The 19729-nt window shown below is 38.6% G+C and overlaps 1 protein-coding gene and 1 non-coding gene across 13 annotated transcripts in view; one reads left to right on the top strand and one right to left on the bottom strand.

The window, feature by feature from the left end:
• Nucleotides 1-19729, bottom strand: part of ENOX2 (ecto-NOX disulfide-thiol exchanger 2) — a 289405-nt gene that overhangs the window by 229538 nt on the left and 40138 nt on the right. The gene's annotated exons all lie outside the window — the stretch shown is intronic.
• TRNAS-GGA (transfer RNA serine (anticodon GGA)) lies at nt 13398-13479 on the top strand. Its single transcript has one exon. It is a non-coding gene; the product is annotated as a tRNA-Ser (tRNA).

Below are 19729 nucleotides of genomic sequence, written 5' to 3' on the forward strand. Positions count from 1 at the left end.
CTGAATGAATTAATGGACAGATGGCAAATCCAGGACTTTGATGTTTACCCTTAATCCCCACAATTTTTGCCTTCAGCTTGGTATAGGAAACAAAACAATGGACTTCGGAGAAGTCAACTGATTTAGTCATTAACTCCCTGGGTCTTACTCTCCTCACGTACATAACTAAGGAAACATTCTCTATGGTCCCTTACGACCTGGAAACTATCTATTTTGTTGCTTCCTTAACACGCTTGATTTTTAAGCCACAAACCCCACTTCAGGCTCTCCATCTCCTTCCTTACATGCCCCACCTCCATCCAAATCACACTGGGATGATTTGGTTTGACATAAGTCCAATGTGTTTGTGTGTGCACATGCATGTGTGTGTGAGAGGGAAAAGAGGAAGAGAGAAACTGAGGGAGTGAGGGGGAGGAGGAGAGGGAAAGGAGAGGTATTGAGGCAATTCCTGGACATCCTTCCCTTCCCATTTCTATCCTTTTTAAGGAATGTTAGTTGGTCTCGGAGGTGTAATTTTAAGATGTTCACAATGTTAAATTTCTATATGGTAATTAAGTTTCTAAAATTGTTTAAGAATACTCAGAACAGAGGGGGAAAAGGTAAGGAAAAAGTTAGGGCCAAGTAGATATACGTTATCTTAAAAAGGCTAAATCTCAGTACCTTAACCCAGCTTGGTGGAATAAGGCTTAACAAAGTTGAAAAGGGGGACATCTACTTTGAAATGAGATACAACCTGAACTTCCTTGGTCAAGAGAAATAGAGGAACTATAGTTACAAAAGCATTTGAAGTTACTGCAAAGCTATGGAAATATGTAACAAAAATAATCAGCACTGAGAATACAATAATGCGAGGACCAACCTTCTACTGGTCCCTGGGGCAGGAACCAGATGGCCTAAAAGACCAATTCCCATCTCTTAATTCCTCTGATGGATAAGGAAGGATATGCTTCCATTTAGTTCTCACAAACAATGACCCCTTTTCTCTTCTGCGGACAAACTTGATGTACTACCACTTTTGCTTCCAGATATTAAGCTCATATTTAATGATATGTGTGCTTGGTAATGTATGCATCCAAAAACTTTCACTGACAAAAACGGTCCTGCACTCATCTATTTGTCTTTCAGCTGCTGCACACAAATGCAGCAGAGAAGTGGGGAATTTAAATGCATGGCAGGCGGCTGATGTATTTTTCCATAAACTAGTCTACATATCATGGCAAGGGGAGAAGCAAAGAAAACCTCAGATGCATTCTTCCCCATAAAGAGGCAAATGAAGCCAAGGGGCAGAGTAGTAAGGAGGAAAATGAAAGGGTAAAATGAGATTACTAGTGCACATATCCTTTTAAAAGCAAATCAAGAGAACCATTCTCCTTGCCAATATCGGAGATGGGTTAAAGTCTTTCAGTGCAAAGAACAAAGAAGAGTGTCCACTTTCTCTTCTGAACAAAAGCAACCACAATTTCAATGCTGTTAAATAGATGCCATTTCACTTCAGAAGTGGTTACACCACAGTAGTGGATAGAGTTAGTATGGCATGTAAATGATTAAGAGACAAAATAAAAATATTTAGAATAAATAGCAGAAATACCATACAGAAAAAAAAAGAGAAAACCCTAGCAATGCGCAATGTGCCTGCTGATTTTGGATGCCATGGAATGTGGATAAATACATAAATACACATGTTTTTACAGTTCCTATGTATATTCTCACTGTATCACATATATAAACAAATATATATTTTATATATTAATATATGATAGCCAAGTAGAGATCAGGGGGCAGGAAGGTACACCTGAGCCACTGGGCTAATTAAGAAGGAAGAAACCACAGGAAATCAGGTTGAGAAATCAGGGTCTAGCAAAGGGGTCATTCCTTGAAAAATTCTTTGTGGGGATCCAGAGTACAGGTGTGGCCTATTTGAAGAAAATCTATATCCAATCTATAAATCAGAGAAATTAAGAATGTTTATTTGCATTACAGAAGCATTCCATATAGCACTACTTTATTATTTATTTTTATTGGAGTATAATTGCTTTACAATGTTGTATTGGTTTCTGCTGTACAACAACATGAATCAGCTACATATATACATATATCCCCTCCCTCATGAGACTCCCTCCCACTCCCCTGTCTCACCCCTCTAGGTCATCACAGCACCAAGCTGAGTTCCCTGTGATATAGCAATATTTTAAAATGCCAAGCTAACACTGAACATTTTTTTTTTACAAATATGGAATTAATATATTCAGTTTCTTACAAACACATTAAAAAAAAATAAAGTGATGTATTCCTGTACCAAGCTTCAAGTGGACTTGCTTTTGATTTTTCTTTTGTAAAGTTGACTATTGTCATACTGATTCTCCTTAAAGCTTAGAGTGCCTGTACCATGGGGGACAAGCAGAGGAAGGAAATCCAGATTTCAAAACCCGGGGCCTGAGACTATGTCCAGCTAGTCAGTGTCCCCATTGAGGAAGTAGAGTTTCACGAAAAAGTGAGAAGACATTCCTGAAACATTTTAAAGGCCTGAGGCCAAATTCAGGAGAATGTAATAAATGGGAGGAAAGGTGGTCCCTAAAAATCTCCTAAAAAGGGTGAATTGATTGTGTTTTCACATAAGTTAAAGATGAATCTGTGTGGAGCATTCACAGTGAGGTAAGCACTGAGGTCTAGTTTAATGGAAGATAAAGTGTTTTTTACACTATATCTAATTATTGGTCTGACATACTTAAGATCTATGAATAAATACATATAAACAGGATTCTTTTGAGGAACCCCCAAGTCTTTTATTCATTGTCTATGGATATTAAAATACAAGCATAATTTCTGGTTGTGTGTGCAGCTGGTGGCTTCTTCCAGAATACAGTGTTTTTAGAACTGTCTCAAGTTTAAAGATATATTCTTCTATTGCATAGAGTGCTTACTCATTCCATTTATGATAAACGTCTTATTGAGTCCAATTATAAAAATAGCCAAGTTGATACATTAGCAGAGTGGTATCTATTAGGTGACATCTAAGACAAAAAGGCCAGAAGACAGAGCATCTATGGAAAAATCATGACTAAAACCCAGACAGCTGCATATTCTTTTCTCTAATCCAGGCACACATCTTAAAGAATAATTGATTTACATAGTATAAAAACATGAATTAGTAGTAGAACACATTTAAATTAACTATTATAAAACTACAACCTTAACTCCTAAAGATGAAGGGTCACAGATAATAAATGTTTGCTGACTAACTATGATAAATGCAAACTATAGTCTTACATTGTATAATGTTCAGGATTTTATTGTGTTGAAGATAAAAGTCACTCTAAGTAAACTTCAGGTGCACCATGATACTAGGGTAGAAAATCAGTTTTCAGTCTGATAAACTACCCAAGTTTCTAACTAAGTCATACTCTCATGCATTCAAATCATCTAATAACCTCGGTTACAAATATTTTCTAAAAATATCTTGGCTATTCTCTATCTGGAAATGATGAAACTGATCTAGATTTCTTCGAACCTCTAGGCTATAAAACTGATAACTTCACAGTAATGATAATTAAGTATAGATAGAAGATCTTATGAATATAAAAGTCATAGTTCTATTTATCAATGTCTTCAACTAAAAATGAAAACCTGAAAATATTGAATTATAAACTCTCAATACATAAGATAAACATCTACACCACTAGAGATGCACTGCTCTATGAAAATCCATCCACTTAAAAACAATCAGCAAGGATAGGATATACTTGTCACTCACTACAACAAAGTCATTCATAAGGCAAAAAAAGTGGGAGGCAAAAGAAAACTGTGAGAATAGCCTTAGATTAAATATTTCAAACCTAGCATGAACTTTTAAAGTTGGGGGTCCTTTTTTTTTTTTTTTTTTACCAAATGGAGACTGAAGTTTTAACCTTGAATTCTAAACTCTTCTTATAATGCTTTTTTCTCTATTGCTAGGGTGCTAATAAGAAAGAGGTAACAGCATCCAAAAGCAAGAATAAACCGGAAAAACAAACACCACCCAATTCTGTCTAGACACAAAGCCAATCCACTCCGTCCCACTGCACTGGCAATAGCAGCAGAGGCTGGTGGCAGGAGACCCTCCACAAAGCTCTCTTAAAATCGGTCAGAGAGGAAACATTCTCATCAAACTGAACCTAAAGGATCTGTCAGCAAGATGTGAAAAACGGCAATCCTAAGTCCTCTCCCCTTGAGGAGAGCTCAAAATCCTTGTCAGTAATATTTCTGATTTGGAGGAGAAGACATCCAGCTGAAAAAGAGAGCGAGCAGGCAACAGGGGAAGCAAAGGTGGGGGAAGCAATGAAACCCATGAAACTAGGGAAGCTGGCCCAGCAAGTACTAGCACAGAGCGTGCAGGTGTACAGATCCAGTGAGAAGACAAATGATGGGGCAACAGTACTTATAATCTGAAACAAACAAAAGCCCTAACTAAACTCTCAAAAGCATTTTTAGTACAAGTCGTGTTTTGTGGTCATTTTTTCTTATTTTTCCAAGAAAAGACCCCAATGCTGGGAAAGACTGAAGGCAAAAGGAGACAAGAGCAGCAGAGGATTAGATGGTTAGATAGCATCGCTGACTCAACGGACATGAATTTGAGCAAACTCCAGGAGACAGTGAAGGACAGGGGAGCCTGGCGTGCTGCAGTGCATGGGGTCACAAAGAGTCGGACACGACTTATCGACTAAACAACAATTTTATTTTCTGAAACTTGACAACAGACAACTGTTAAGTGTTTCATAATTAAACATGTATGCATTTAAGAGGTAGCTATGGTTAGAACTTCCTATGTATGTCCCAATTCCCATATCCAGTTCATCCCAAGGACTGCAGACAGAGAATATGAGCAACAAAGCTGTTTGAAGGGATGGGAGAGGGAAGACTATGAGAACAGGTGAAAAGGATTAGAGTGCATTAATCTGGAAAGATGAAACAATCAATCATGAAGAACTACCACCAGTACAACGATCACCATTAAGCACTTACTGTATGACAGTCACCTTGCTAAGGGCACAGATATGTCCAAGGAGAGATGAAGGGCTATCAAAGCAGATGTGAACATTCCTTCTTTCAGTTATGATGTCTATGTGTCAAGCAGTGTGTTGGTCAAGCAACAGTTGTGAACTAGTACAAACACATGAAAAGATGCTCAACATCACTCATTATCAGAGAAATGCAAATCAAAATCACTATGAGGTACCATTTCACGCCAGTCAGAATGGCTGCGCTCCAAAAGTCTACAAGCAATAAATGCTGGAGAGGGTGTGGAGAAAAGGGAACCCTCTTACACTGCTGGTGGGAATGCAAACTAGTACAGCCACTATGGAGAACAGTGTCGAGATTCCTTAAAAAACTGGAAATAGAACTGCCTTCTTACCCAGCAATCCCACTGCTGGGCATACACACTGAGGAAACCAGAAGGGAAAGAGACACGTGTACCCCAATGTTCATCACAGCACTGTTTATAATAGCCAGGACATGGAAGCAACCTAGATGTCCGTCAGCAGATGAATGGATAAGGAAGCTGTGGTACATATACACAATGGAGTATTACTCAGCCATTAAAAAGAATGCATTTGAATCAGTTCTAATGAGGTGGATAAAACTGAAGTCTATTATACAGAGGGAAGTAAGCCAGAAAGAAAAACACCAATATATACTTAGTTACCAATAGTATACTAACGCATATATATGGAATTTAGAAAGATGGTAACAATAACCCTGTGTACGAGACAGCAAAAGAGACACTGATGTATAGAACAGTCCTATGGACTCTGTGGGAGAGGTAGAGGGTGGGAAGATTTGGGAGAATGGCATTGAAACATGTATAATATCATGTATGAAACGAGTCGCCAGTCCAGGTTCGATGCACGATACTGGATGCTTGGGGCTGGTGCACTAGGATGACCCAGAGGGATGGTATGGGGAGGGAGGAGGGAGGAGGGTTCAGGATGGGGAACACATGTATACCTGTGGCGGATTCATTTCGATATTTGACAAAACTAATACAGTATTTTAAAGTTTAAAAAAAAATTTAAAAAAAAAGAATGTCACAGAGAGAATCTCAGATTTTAAATCCAAATATTCAGGTTTAAGCTCTAAGAGTATTAATAATTATATATATGACCGTGAGAAAATTACCTAAGCTTCATGTGTGTGTGTGTGTGTGTGTGCACGCACACTTGGTTGTTCAGTCCTGTCTGACGTTTTGTGACCCCATGAACTTTAGCCCACCAGGCTCCTCTGTCCATGGAATTCTCCAGGCAAGAATACTGGAGCAGGATGCCATTTCCTTCTACACGGGTTCTTCCAAACCCAGGGAGCGAACCCAGGGCTCCTGCACTGCAGGCAAACTCTTTACCATCTGAGCACCCGGGAAGCCCACCTAACCTTCTTCAGTCAGTTCACTTCAGTGGCTCAGTCGTGTCCAACTCTTTGCGACCCCATGAACCGCAGCACACCAGGCCTCCCTGTCCATCACCAACTCCCGCAGTTTACCCAGACTCATGTCCATTGACTCAGTGATGCCATCCAACCATCTCATCCTCTGTCGTCCCCTTCTCCTCCTGCCTTCAATCTTTCCCAACATCAGGGTCTTTTCAAATGAGTCAGTATTTGCATCAGGTAGCCAAAATATTGCAGTTTCACCTTCAACCTCAGTCCTTCCAATGAACACCCAGGAATGATCTCCTTTACGATGGACTGGTTGCATCTCCTTACAGGCCAGGGATGCTCAAGAGTCTTCTCAAACACCACAGTTGAAAAGCATCAATTCTTCCGAGCTCAGCTTTCTTTATACTCCAACTCTCACATCCATACATGACTACTGGAAAAACCAAAGCCTTGACTAGATGGACCTTTGTTGGCAAAGTAATGTCTCTGCTTTTCAATACACTGTCTAGGTTGGTCGTAACTTTCCTTCCAAGGAGTAAGTGTCTTTTAATTTCATGGCTTCAATCACTATCTGCAGTGATTTTGGAGCCCCCCAAAATAGTCTGACACTGTTTCCACTGTTTCCCCATCTATTTCCCATGAAGTGATGCCAAAACTAAGACCAGATGCCATGATCTTAGTTTTCTGAATGTTGAGCTTTAAGCCAACTTTTTCACTCTCCTCTTTCACTTTCATCAAGAGGCTCTTTAGTTTTTCTTCGCTTTCTGCCATAAGGGTGGAGTCATCTGCATATCTGAGGTTATTGGTATTTCTCCCGGCAATCTTGATTCCAGCTTGTGCTTCATCCAGCCCAGCATTTCTCATGATGCGCTTTGCATATAAGTTAAATACACAGGGTGATAATATACAGCCTTGACGTACTCCTTTTCCAATTTGGAACCAGTCTGTTGTTCCATGTCATGTTCTAACTGTTGCTTCCTGACCTACATACAGGTTTCTCAAGAGGCAGGTCAGGTGGTCTGGTATTCCCATCTCTTTCAGAAATTCCCACAGTTTATTGTGATCCACACAGTCAAAGGCTTTGGCATAGCCAATAAGGCAGAAATAGATATATTTCTGGAAAACCCTTGCTTTTTGGATGATCCAGTAGATGTTGGCAATTTGATCTCTGGTTCCTCTGCCTTTTTTGTAACCAGATTGACCATCTGGATATTCACGGTTCATGTATTGCTGAAGCCTGGCTTGGAGAATTTTGAGCATAACTTTACTAGCGTGTGAGATGAGTGCAATTGTGTGGTAGTTTGAGCATTCTTTGCCATTGCCTTTCTTAGGGATTGGAATGAAATGGCCACTCCTGAGTTTTCCATATTTGTTGGCATACTGAGTGCAGCCCTTTCACAGCATCATCTTTCAGGATTTGAAATAGCTCAACTGGAATTCCATAACTTCCACTAGTTTTCTTCGTAGTGATGCTTTCTAAGGCCCACTTGACTTCACATTCCAGGATGTCTGGCTCTAGGTCAGTGATCACACTATCGTGATTATCTGGGTCTTGAAGATCTTTTTTGTATAGTCCTTCTGTGTATTCTTGCCACCTCTTCTTAATATCTTCTGCTTCTGTTATGTCCATACTGTTTCTCTCCTTTATTGAGCCCATCTTTGCATGAAATGATCCCTTGGTATTTCTAATTTTCTTGAAGAGATCTCTAGTCTTTCCTATTCTATTGTTTTCCTCTATTTCTTTGCATTGATCACTGAGGAAGGCTTTCTTATCTCTCCTTGCTATTCTTTCGAACTCTGCATTCAAATGGGTGTATCTTTCCTTTTGTCCTTTGCTTTTGGCTTCTCTTTTTTTCCCAGCTATTTGTAAGGCCTCCTCAAACAACCATTTTGCTTTTTTGCATTTCTTTTTCTCAGGGATGGTCTTGATCCTTGTCTCCTGTACAATGTCATGAACCTCCGTCCATCGTTCTTCAGGCACTCTGTCTATCAGATCTAGTCCCTTACATCTATTTCTCACTTTCACTGTATAATTGTAAAGGATTTGATTTAGGTCATACCTGAATGGTCTACTGGTTTTCCCCAGTTTCTTCAATTTAAGTCAGAATTTGGCAATAAGGAGTTCATGATCTGAGCCACAGTCGGGTCCCAGTCTTGTTTTTGCTGACTGTATAGAGCTTCTCCATCTTTGGCTGCAAAGAATATAATCAATCTGATTTCGGTGTTGACCATCTGGTGATGTCCATGTGTAGAGTCTTCTCTTGTGTTGTTGCAAGAGGGTGTTTGCTATGACCACTATGTTCTCTTGGCAAAACTCTATTAGCTTTTGCCCTGCTTCATTCCATAATCCAAGGCCAAATTTGCCTCTTACTCCAGATATTTCTTCACTTCCTACTTTTGCATTCTAGTCCCCTATAATGAAAATGACATCTTTTGGGTGTTAGTTCTAAAAGGTCTCGTATGTCTTCATAAACCGTTCAACTTCAGCTTCTTCAGTGTTACTGGTCGGGGCATAGCCGTGGATTACCGTGATATTGAATGGTTTGCCTTGGAAATGAACAGAGATCATTCTGTCATTTTTGAGATTGTATCCAAGAACTGCATTTTGGACTCTTTTGTTGACTATGATGGCTACTCCATTTCTTCTAAGGGATTCCTGCCCACAGTAGTAGATATAATGATCATCTGAGTTAAATTCACCCATTCCAGTCCAGGCCTATCTAAAAGATCTGTAAGAGGTGTTGGACCAATGAGTAGTTTTGAGTTTTGTTTTTAATCAGCCATATCTTTGTTCATATAAAATCTTACAGAAATGTTTTCCATGTAAAAGGGTTGAAAGTGCAAATCTTATGTTTGATGTACACTGAAGGTCATAACAGTACCACCATCCCTCTGCTGGGCCGTCCCCATTCCCTGGAAGCAACCCTAAAGGTATCTATACAACTACCCTCTGGAGATCTATGGATAGATTATCTTTACGGCCCCTTCTAAATCTAACATCCTATGACTAGCTCTGAAATGTTCGTCACCTACATCTTCAAAAACTTTTGTTAAATCTAGTCTATCAAGTATTTGTCGAATGTCTAGCATCATAGAAAACACAAGATAGAATTTCCGCCTTGGAGGAGCTCACCAACTTTTTGGGAAACAGAATAAATACAGTGGGGATGCACTTCAGAGGAAAGAGGGTTTCAAGGAGTAGGCCACCATCAAGGGCCCACGGAGTAGAAGATTCACTTCTCTATCTTTTTCGTGGCTGTATCATCAATGCCTGGTAGAGTAGGTGTTCCATAAATATTGAACAAATGAACTGAACAGATGGGTGGATGGATGCATAAGGCTATTATCTTACTCATGTTGACTGAAATTCACCCAAAAAATCTGCAGTTAAAATTATTTTTCGTATGTGAGAGATTTTTTTCTCATAAGCACAGTTGTACAAGGGAAACAAATTTCTTCATTATTCATTCCACTATCCACTACCTACAATTAAAGGGTGATATTTTATTAGAATAAAAACAAAGCAAAACAGTACCCCCCGTTATGTTAGCTCCCCAATTTGAGTCAGTAGACAAAATAAAGGCAAAATTCAGTCCAACCATGTGAAATGCAATTTTGTGGGAGTAAATCATTAGACCAAATTTTTAATTGCCAGGAGATCATTCTTTCAATGAACTTATTTTTATGGAGGTCATTCACATGCTGCAAGTAAGCAAGTCACCAAAGCAGGTTTATCAAGATAGAAACGAGGGCCATCTTGGCTCTCATCTCCTCATCACCACTAGTGGTGAGAAAATGGCAGGGAGGTCAAAAAGAAGGCAGCTGCTATTCTTTTTCCTCCCAAGCTTGAATTCTGTCCCATAAGATACACTTTGTCTTTCTGGACTCAAAGTCAGCCAGCAAGCACTTAAGTAAAATTAAGGCAACTGCACCAATGGCAAAGAATTTGATGGAAAGCTTGCTGGAGACAGCTCATTTGAGTAAAAGCTTTGCCTGTTCAAGGAACAATATAATTTCTGGAGGAAATATTTCTGGGAAGGGCCAGGTGGCTTTGCAATTTTATAGCTGAGGTGATATCAGTTATCCAGGACAAGTGTTATATATGACTAACGTTCTCAAACCTGAATTGTGTTTCCTTAGAATGCGACTATATTTGAAAGCACATTAAGGTGTTAATTTTACACTTTTTTTGTTTTAGCACAGCCGTAATATTTTATTATAGTATAATATATACTACTATTCTGAATATAGATTAGGAATGGACATATTTTTATAAACATTCTGGGAGGGTGTAAAACAGGTTTTTTTCCATCCATGGCACCTGACACCTGAGTGGCTTATAGAGACATCAAACTAAGAGATGAAATAAAAAATATCACACTGCTTTGTAATCTTCTTCCAAGGTGGAGTGATATCTTAGAGAAGACGCTGTATCCCTTCCTTTGCTGTGACAAGCAAAGAGATCCCAGCCCATGTGGGGCTCCATAGGCAGCTGCAACAAAAGTCATAGGGTGAGTAGAAATACGATGAGGTCCTGACTGCTCCGGATGGATGACCTCACTGCTTTCTTCTATGCATTTTAACTACTCACCTGTAAAAACTGGATTCAACTCAAGGTCTTGCGCTTCACTGAAAGACCTGCATTTGGAATGAATACAGTTCTTCCACGGACCACATGAGTTCTGATGCACTGCAGCTGGCCGAACTGTCACTTGCTTCCGTCTTCTAAGCAAAATGTGGAAATTTCTGGTCAGGAGTCTTCAACCTTGCCATCAGAGGGTTATAACTGCCATATTTAAAAAGGTTTTGCTCCTATGCTAAAGTATTTTCATAGAACAAGAAATGTGGTTTACATGAGAGAGAGAAAAGAACCCAAAAGAGAAAAAGTAATTTTCTGCCCCTCACACATTTTTATCTAAGTTTGGTCCATGTATGTCTAATCTGGAGGCTACTGTCCTATATAAGTTAGAATTTTTTCGATCAGGTGCCCTGAACTCTCCATTCTCTTCTTCCTCTTTCACCAAATCCCTTGTGACATATTTATTCATTCAATCAGTAAAATATTTACTTAGAGACTGCTATGTGCCAGGGACTTTTCTGAGCACTGGGAATACAACAGTGAATAAAACACAGGCCTTGTCCTAAGAGTCTTTATATTAGAGGGATGGGGACAATGAACAAACACATGATTATAAAAGGTCAAATAGTGATAAGTGATATGAAGAAAAGAAAGCAGAGTAACTGTACAGAGAATGGTCATGAAAAGCCACTCTGAAGAGGTGACATTTGAGCATGGTTTTCAATGAAGTGAGGATTCATCTTAACTGTTCACTAAAGACAAAAATCTGGGCAGTTGCTAAAATGACTAAGTTCAGAGTTGGAAGTAAGAACAGGTATCAGAGTTGAGAAATATGGGAAATACCATCAGGATATTCAAAGAAGTCACCATGGACTTGAAGATTATCTACTGAAAGTCAACTAAATGATCCAAGGGATGAAAGAAGGCTGAGAGGTAGCATGGTTTAAATATATAATTTCAGTGATGGTTATGAACATGATGAGTGGGGTGGGTCTGTCGGCTGATACATCGAATTCTAGAAAAACACCTTTAAATGGTAAATTAGAATAATAAAAAGTATATCTGAGCTTCTGGTTCTAGCACAAGATAAAGAGATGCACTTCTCCTAGTTTTCCCAATAAGTACAGCTAAAAACCTATTTTATATAAAACTAACACAAGCACTCTGAAAGGTGGAGAAAAAAAAGGCAGACTGGCTAAGGACTTTGGGATCCAAGGAATAACAAAGTGATGAATTTCCTGGGTGTTCTTCATTTATCTTGGACTAGGTATTGAGGAAGCCAGCAACCCAGAGAAACCAAAGAGCACAGACAAAACTAGTTTCAAGAAAGCCTGCTCTCTCTAGTGAAAAGACCAAGAAAGGGGCAAACAGCAATTCAGAAAAATTTTAGATAATAAACACTTTATTCCAGCCAAACAATATAGGAAAAACATGGGCCTTACTCTCATTCCAATGAGCAAAGACTAAGTAGGGAACCTAGTGGGTAGGAGAAGGCCAAATGGATCTTCTCTCAGCCACTGTTAGTGGAGGCCACATGGTGAGCAAAAGTCAGGTGCCCCTCCCTCTCTATCAGCCAGGGTGGTATCAGCAAAGCCCTAGAAGGGAGCGTCAACTTCTAGGGCCTTACCCTCATTCCCATGAGCAAAGACTAAGTGGGAGCCTAGTGGGTAGAAGAAGGCCGTATGGATCTTTTATCCCCAGTCAATGTTAGTGGAGGCCACAGGGTGAGCAGAAATCACGTGCCCCTCCCTCTGTCAGGATCAGCAAAGCCCTAGAAGGCAGCTTCAATTTCTAAGTCAACAAGCAGTAACAGGGTTCCCCTCTACTTCCCCAGAGTATCACTGGAGGCTTAGTGGAGAACCTGCACTTCTATTTCCACACAGTAGTAATGAAGTGGTGACCACTTCCCCCACCAGCATGATGCCAGAGTAGACCTACCAGAAGAAAAGATGTAAATAAGATCCAGAATCTCATAATAAAATATTTACAATGTAAGAATTTAATTTAAAAAAGTCACTGATACCAAGAAACCAGAAAACCTCAAACTAAAGAACAGATACCAATACCAAGATAATACAAATGACGGAATTATCTGGAAGTTCATGGTTCACGTACTGCTGAAGCCTGGCTTGGAGAATTGTGAGCATTACTTTGAATGTGGAGTAGTTCCTCTCAGCCCGCAGGCTTTTACGAAGTCTTTATTTCTTGAAAATCCTGAAGGCTAATCTGGTTGGTATAAAGTCCCCGGGAGCTTCCTTCTTTTGTTGTAATATGTGGATGATTTGCTTCTTTGCTCCCCTTCTTAAGCCTCCTTACAGGAAAATGGCGTCCACTTGAGAAAACTTTTGACCTGTTACTAGACACTTGTGTGCCAGCTCTACATAGGTCTCACTGCCATAACCAATCACCAGCAGTAGTCGTGGCCGAGCGGTTAAGGCGGTGGACTGGAAATCCACTGGGGTCTCCCCGCGCAGGTTCGAATCCTGCCGACTACGGCAAGTTAACGTTTTGACACACGTTTATTTCTTCAACGTTTTGACACACGTTTATTTCTTCAACGTTTTGACACACGTGTTTATTTCTCTTTTGCAGGCGTCTCTGCAGACCATTTAAAGAATTTATGAATGGCGGGGATACGACTGGGACCCCAAGGGGGATAGACGAGGAGGACATGACACACCTAGGGAGTCGGGCGATTGTGGTTACAACCTGAGTCCGGGAGGAGTGGGAGTCGCGACAAAACCCTTCAGACAATGGCCAACAGGAAGGCCAGTAGCGCAATGGACAACGCTGACTTGACAGGTCATCTAATCCAAACTCTTCCTGTATCATTTCTTCTTCTTTATAAATTTATTTACTCTGGGCTGTGTCAGCTCTTAGCTGTGACATGCAGGATCTTTCATTGCAGCACGCAGAATTCTCTCCAGTGGTAGCACAGGGGCTCCAGAGTGCGTGGGCTCTCTTACTTTCCCTGTGGGATGCGAGATCTTAGTTTCCTGACCAGGGATCAAACTCTCATCCCCTGTATTGGGAGGCAGATCCTTAACCACTGGACCCCCAGGGAAGACCTTATTATTTTTCTTTTTGAGAGCAAAGATATCTGTCATTCTAAAAAAGAAATAGCTACTTCATTTAATGTATTCCTTTTGAAATACATATACACAGACCTGCATTATACATATTTTCTCCTTTCTCAGTTTCAAATAGGAATCTGATTTTGTTAGAATTAATAAAGTACTTTTCTCTTTCCTTTCTCTGTCTCTGTAGACAAAAATAGGTTTATATCTTTTATTTGGAGTTCATGGGATACGGTTTATGAATCTACATGAATACCTATACTGTCTAGCTTTAGATAGAACAACACACCTCATGAAATTAATTTAGTGAAAAATTGAATTTAAAGATCCACTGCAAGACACCATTGTTCTGCTTCCTGCTAAATTACCATTTTATCATTAAAATGAATATTTTTATAATTTTTGTTATTAAACTAAAAAAAGAGCAATAAAACTAAAGCAAAGGTAAGAGGAAGAGAGAGAGAATTCTGACATATGAACTATGAGGAAAACTATAATCTCTGCTTTAGAATTCAATTTCTCACTGATTTAGTCTACTTCTCTGCCTTCAAATATGCACTAAAAGCAATATATTGGGGCTACATTTAACTGTTTGTATCATATTTCATATTAATTTACATTAACTGAATAATAGCATTGAAATTAAAATGGAGTTACTATGAATGTCACACATTTTCTGCTATATTTCTGGCTGGTTTTGTAATTAAAGAAATCATTTGAAGGTAAATTTTATCTCTTCGTGTTTTTTTTTTTTACTTGGCTTTTCAGTTTCTACTCATACTCTTTCAGTAAATACAACATGTTTTAAAAAACCATCAGACATATATATGTTTATGTGTAAAAAATCATATATGAGTTCGTATATATGTTTAAGCTTTTAGACATTAAAAAAATTCTTTATATTTTATACAGAAACATAAATTTTCATACTTCAAGATACAGGATGTGTTCCTAGTTTTATCACTAAAAAGTTGACTTTAGCTATGTATCTTCTCTCTTTCTACAACTTCAGTTGTATTATTTAAAGGAAAACATTTGTCAACAAATCCATGATAGGAAGCTTCTGAGAAGGTCTCCAATGATCCCTGCCTCCCTGAGTACAATTCTAGGCATTTAGGCAACATTGTTGAATGAAAAATACAATACAAAGACTCTTGTTTTCACTGAACTCAACTTATATATGAAATCTTCTATTTTCTGTAGAATTTGATGTGGCTGATTTACAGCCTCTTGAAAATCTGTCCCCTCTTGGTTTCTGTAGGCTGGTTATTATTCTGTTCTCCTATTCGTCTTCAATTGTTTCTTCATTCTCCTTCACTGGCTCCACCTATCATTAAGTCTTAGTTCCTGGGCTCCTGATTTATAAAATGTATTCCTCAGCAAACCCATTCATTTCCTCAAACACAATACTTATCTCTTTAAACGTAGCCTCTCAATTTTATATTTCTCATCCCATTTCCTATTTAGTGACTCTCTATTCATATATATTTCTATTTAGATAATCCCACACCTTGAAGTAATGACCTAATTATCATCAACTACTTAAAATGGGTCTCCTTATGTTCTTATATTCCATCAATGACAGCACTATTCTCTCACTCATCCAGTCTCACCATTAATCTTCTCTTTCTAATCAATCAAGTCCTGCTCATTTTGTCTTTACAGTATCTCTTGCATCCATTCTTGACTTTACATTACCATGACTAGGTCCTCACCACTTGATGAATGGACTGACTACAATACTATCCTAACTAATTTCTAGTCTTTCTATTCCAATCTCTCCTTTACGTGACTTCTAGGCTAATTTTTATGAAATATTGCCTTCATCACATCATCATTCCAAGTCAGGAAACTTTAATAGCTTTCCATTGTCCATAAAACCTAAACTCCTCATCTTGCCATTTTTAAGCTCTCCAAATTTGCCTCTAGCCTATTTATTCAAACTAATTTCTTGTTATTAACCAATGCAAACTATTTACTCCAGTCAGGATGGTCTCCTTAAAGTTCCTAGAGCATATTAAGTTTATCTGGGCCTCTAGGATTTTGCTCATGATAGTCATTAAGCTTAGAAAGAATATTCCCCACTCTTCTGTTGTACAAAATCCTACCTATGCTTAAGTCTCTCTTGGCAACAAGTCCCTTACCACTTATACCCCCTACTCTTCTTTTCTTAGTTAGTGCCTACTGTATATGTTACTTGCTCTGCCTCTGAATCATATTTTTCATAGTATAGTTTTTCATTGTGTCAGTTTCCCTTGTAGGAGTCTAGTCTACTTAACAGTAAGACAAGGGTCATCATTTGTTCCCTCCACCACTTTTATTTAGCAATCCACAACAGCAGATCCTATTCGAAGTTTTAAAAAATACTTAGAATCTCAAAGAGTCTTTGATTTCTGTAGGTTATATTTAATACCAACCATACAAAAAATTGGGTGTCCCAGGTGGTGCTAATGGTAAAGAACCCAACTGCCAATCAGGAGACATCAGAGACACAGGTTCAATCCCTGGGTCAGGAAGATCCCCTGGAGAAACACATCACAACCCACTCCAGTATTCTTGCTGGGGAATCCCATGGCCAGGCGGAGCCTGGCAGGCTACAGTCCACAAGGTTGCAAACAGTCAGATATGACAGAAGCAACTTAGCACATACTAGGAGTTATAACTGTGACATTTTAAAAGTTTTGATTTATTTACTCTTTTACATATAACAACAAGAAGGCAAATGTATGTTTACATTAAGTAACATGTTCATGAAAAATATTTATTTTCCAAAACAAAATAAGAAGTAAGAAGGTTTGACTAATTTGCAAATCTTTTTAATATAAGAGAGTTCATTAGAAGACAGTTGAATTCCTGTGTCTCCTTCTGCATTCAATATGTTGTGATATGTTTTTTGTGATAGGTTCTTTTAAAGTATATGAAGAGAATCTGGCCTAATGTAAATATGTAACTGAAAAGTGGAAGAGTAGGTGAATAATTGTTTCAGATCATTGTGGATATTCTTCTTTAACTAAACTAAAATTTGACACTGGTAGACAAATGCAGTGGGGAATCTGAATCCATATTAATGAGTTTTTTACACATTGTTATATTAAAATCCACTGGTCAGCCTTGTACCTTATTATTTAAAAAAAAAATTACTTTGGCTGCCCCGGATCTCTGTTGCAGCATGTGGACTCTTCGTTGTGGCAGGTGAGCTCTCTAGTTGTGGCTCACTGGCTCAGTCGCCCCAGGGCATGTGGGATCTTAGTTCCCTGACCAGGGATCAAACCTGTGTCTCCTGCATTGCAAAGTGTATTCTTAACCCCTGGACCACCAGGGAAGTTCCCCAACCTTATGGTTTAAATGAATCTTTACCTAAGCATGATTTTACATCATGCATCGATCATGTGAAAAATAGTTTCACTGAGCTGTGTAGATCTTCCAAATGGTGACTTATTTCATTACATAATATTTTACAAACCACATGAGTTAACATCACTGCTGATCTTGAGAGTAACAGGCAGGAAGGCTAGGATCCCCAAGCAAGGGAATAGACTGCAAGTGTCAGATGTTTTTTTCCTCTCTCTTAAGAGGCAGGAGAAAACAAACTACAAGCATCAGATGGTTTCTTGCCCTTCTCTATACAAAATTGAAAGGAGGTTTCTTTTAAAATTCTGTGTTGCCAGGATCACACCTGGTTCCACCTAAACTTAACTTTTTCAAACCTTGAGCTAACCAATGAGTTTTTCTTGTGGAAATGTTTTTCTTAAGCTATGTTAATGAACTACGGATTTACCTTAGAATCTGCCTTTCTTCAAATCAGTTCTGCTTAAGGGTCAGAACAGATAATGGCTCAACAAACCAGTATGTTTTACCCATTTCTCTTAAGCTGTGTTAGTGAAACTATGTATTTGCTTGGAAATCGCCTTTCTTCAAGATTCGTGTCAATTGTTTTACGGCCCGGGATAACTCACCTTGTGCCAATGCTATCTCAAAATGCATGTTGTGGGTGAGGAGCCTGGTGCAACTCCCTGACTTTTGAGATATTTCCTTTCTCTAATTAGCAGCTTGCTAACAGGTATGTGACTTCTTGCTATAAACTTCAAGGAGGTACTCTTTCTGCCCCCTTCTAATGTCTGTGTCTGAAGCTTTCTCTATCTCTTTTAGACTTTAATAAAACTTTATTACACAAAAGCTCTGAGTAATCAATCAAGCCTCTTCACTGGCCTCGGATCAAATTCCTCTCCTCCAGAGGCCAAGAATCCTGGCGTCATTCAAGGCTCATAGCGGCAACCTTTCAATCTCATTAGAAAAGATGGTTAGTATTGGGAAGCTCTCAAGTTTCTGCTAGTAGATTCAAGTGTTCCAAAATTCTAATTTTCACTTAAAAGCTCAAATTTTATTGTTGACAACAAATACTGTCAGTTATTTTCCTTAAAGTGACAGGCTTAGTTTATTTCTGAGAAAATGGCTGCCAAATACCCAGGTCTGAATAATCATTGCTTGTTAGTTGTTAGTTAGTTCTTGTTAGATGTTCTTTCAAGTAAAATTAAAATTCTGTGTAAAAACCTTGCAGTTCAGTTTACAACTCAATCATGTAAAGCACTTGCTTTACCTCCAGACACTGTCACACTCCAGAATGTATGAGAAGTGTTTTATCCATATTTCCCATTTTGATACATAGATTATTAAAAAGATATGTAATCAAATTGCGAACATTCAACATGTGCAGTTCTTTTTATGTCAATTATACCTCAAAAAAGCTGTTTCAAAGGATATGTGCATCAATATCAATATTTAATTAAATTAATAATATTTACTGGTTTATCAAGGACATTATTAAGTAAAAATAAATTTCTTTAACTATGAGTGTGTGGTGGTAAAGAATACAATTACTAACAAGTACCATTTGGTACCATTCCCTTGATTTGTGCTAAGGCACCAGCAGTTTATTCACCATTGCTCTGCATCAATAGTGAAAATGTCAACACAGGGAAAAAGACAAATAATATTACAATTATTGTGAAAACAGTTTTGACCTCTCACACTCTCTGAAAGAGTCTTGGGGAGCCCAGAGTTTCATGATCCATACATTGTGAACCAGTCAAAGTCTTTGTACACTACGAGTCTACACTTGAATCTACATTATGTCTACTCTTTGAGGTCTACCCTATGCTGGGAACTCTTCCCTTCTTTAGCATTACTTCTGGTCACTTCCTTGGTTTCTTGTTGAGCTCGGTCTTCTTTTAACATTCTAAATATACTCTAGTATACCTAATTTACTTATATGGTTTCAGCTATGACCTATAAACTAATGATTTCTCCAATCTATATCTCTAATGCATACTTGTCTTCAGACCCTCAGATCTATGTTTCTGATTAATATCCTGTAGATACTTCCAACTAGATATAACCAAAGCAATACTTTCTCTTTTCTCTCAAATTCTTTCATATTCCTGAATTCCTGATCTAGGCTGTTAGTACTTTTGTTCATCCAGTCACTCAATCTAGAAATCTAGAGACCATCCTTAACTGCTTCTCTCCTTTATCCATAAATGGCCAGCAGGCAACATCAATTTATGATATTGTGATAACATCAATATTGTCATACAATAGGGAGTGGTGAAGCTCAAGTCAAACTAGAGAATGCATGCTCCATCTATAGGCATTCAAATTCAAACACTGC

The sequence above is a fragment of the Bos javanicus genome, chromosome X (assembly GCF_032452875.1).
Source record: "Bos javanicus breed banteng chromosome X, ARS-OSU_banteng_1.0, whole genome shotgun sequence".
In the NCBI taxonomy this organism is placed as follows: Eukaryota; Metazoa; Chordata; class Mammalia; order Artiodactyla; family Bovidae; genus Bos; species Bos javanicus.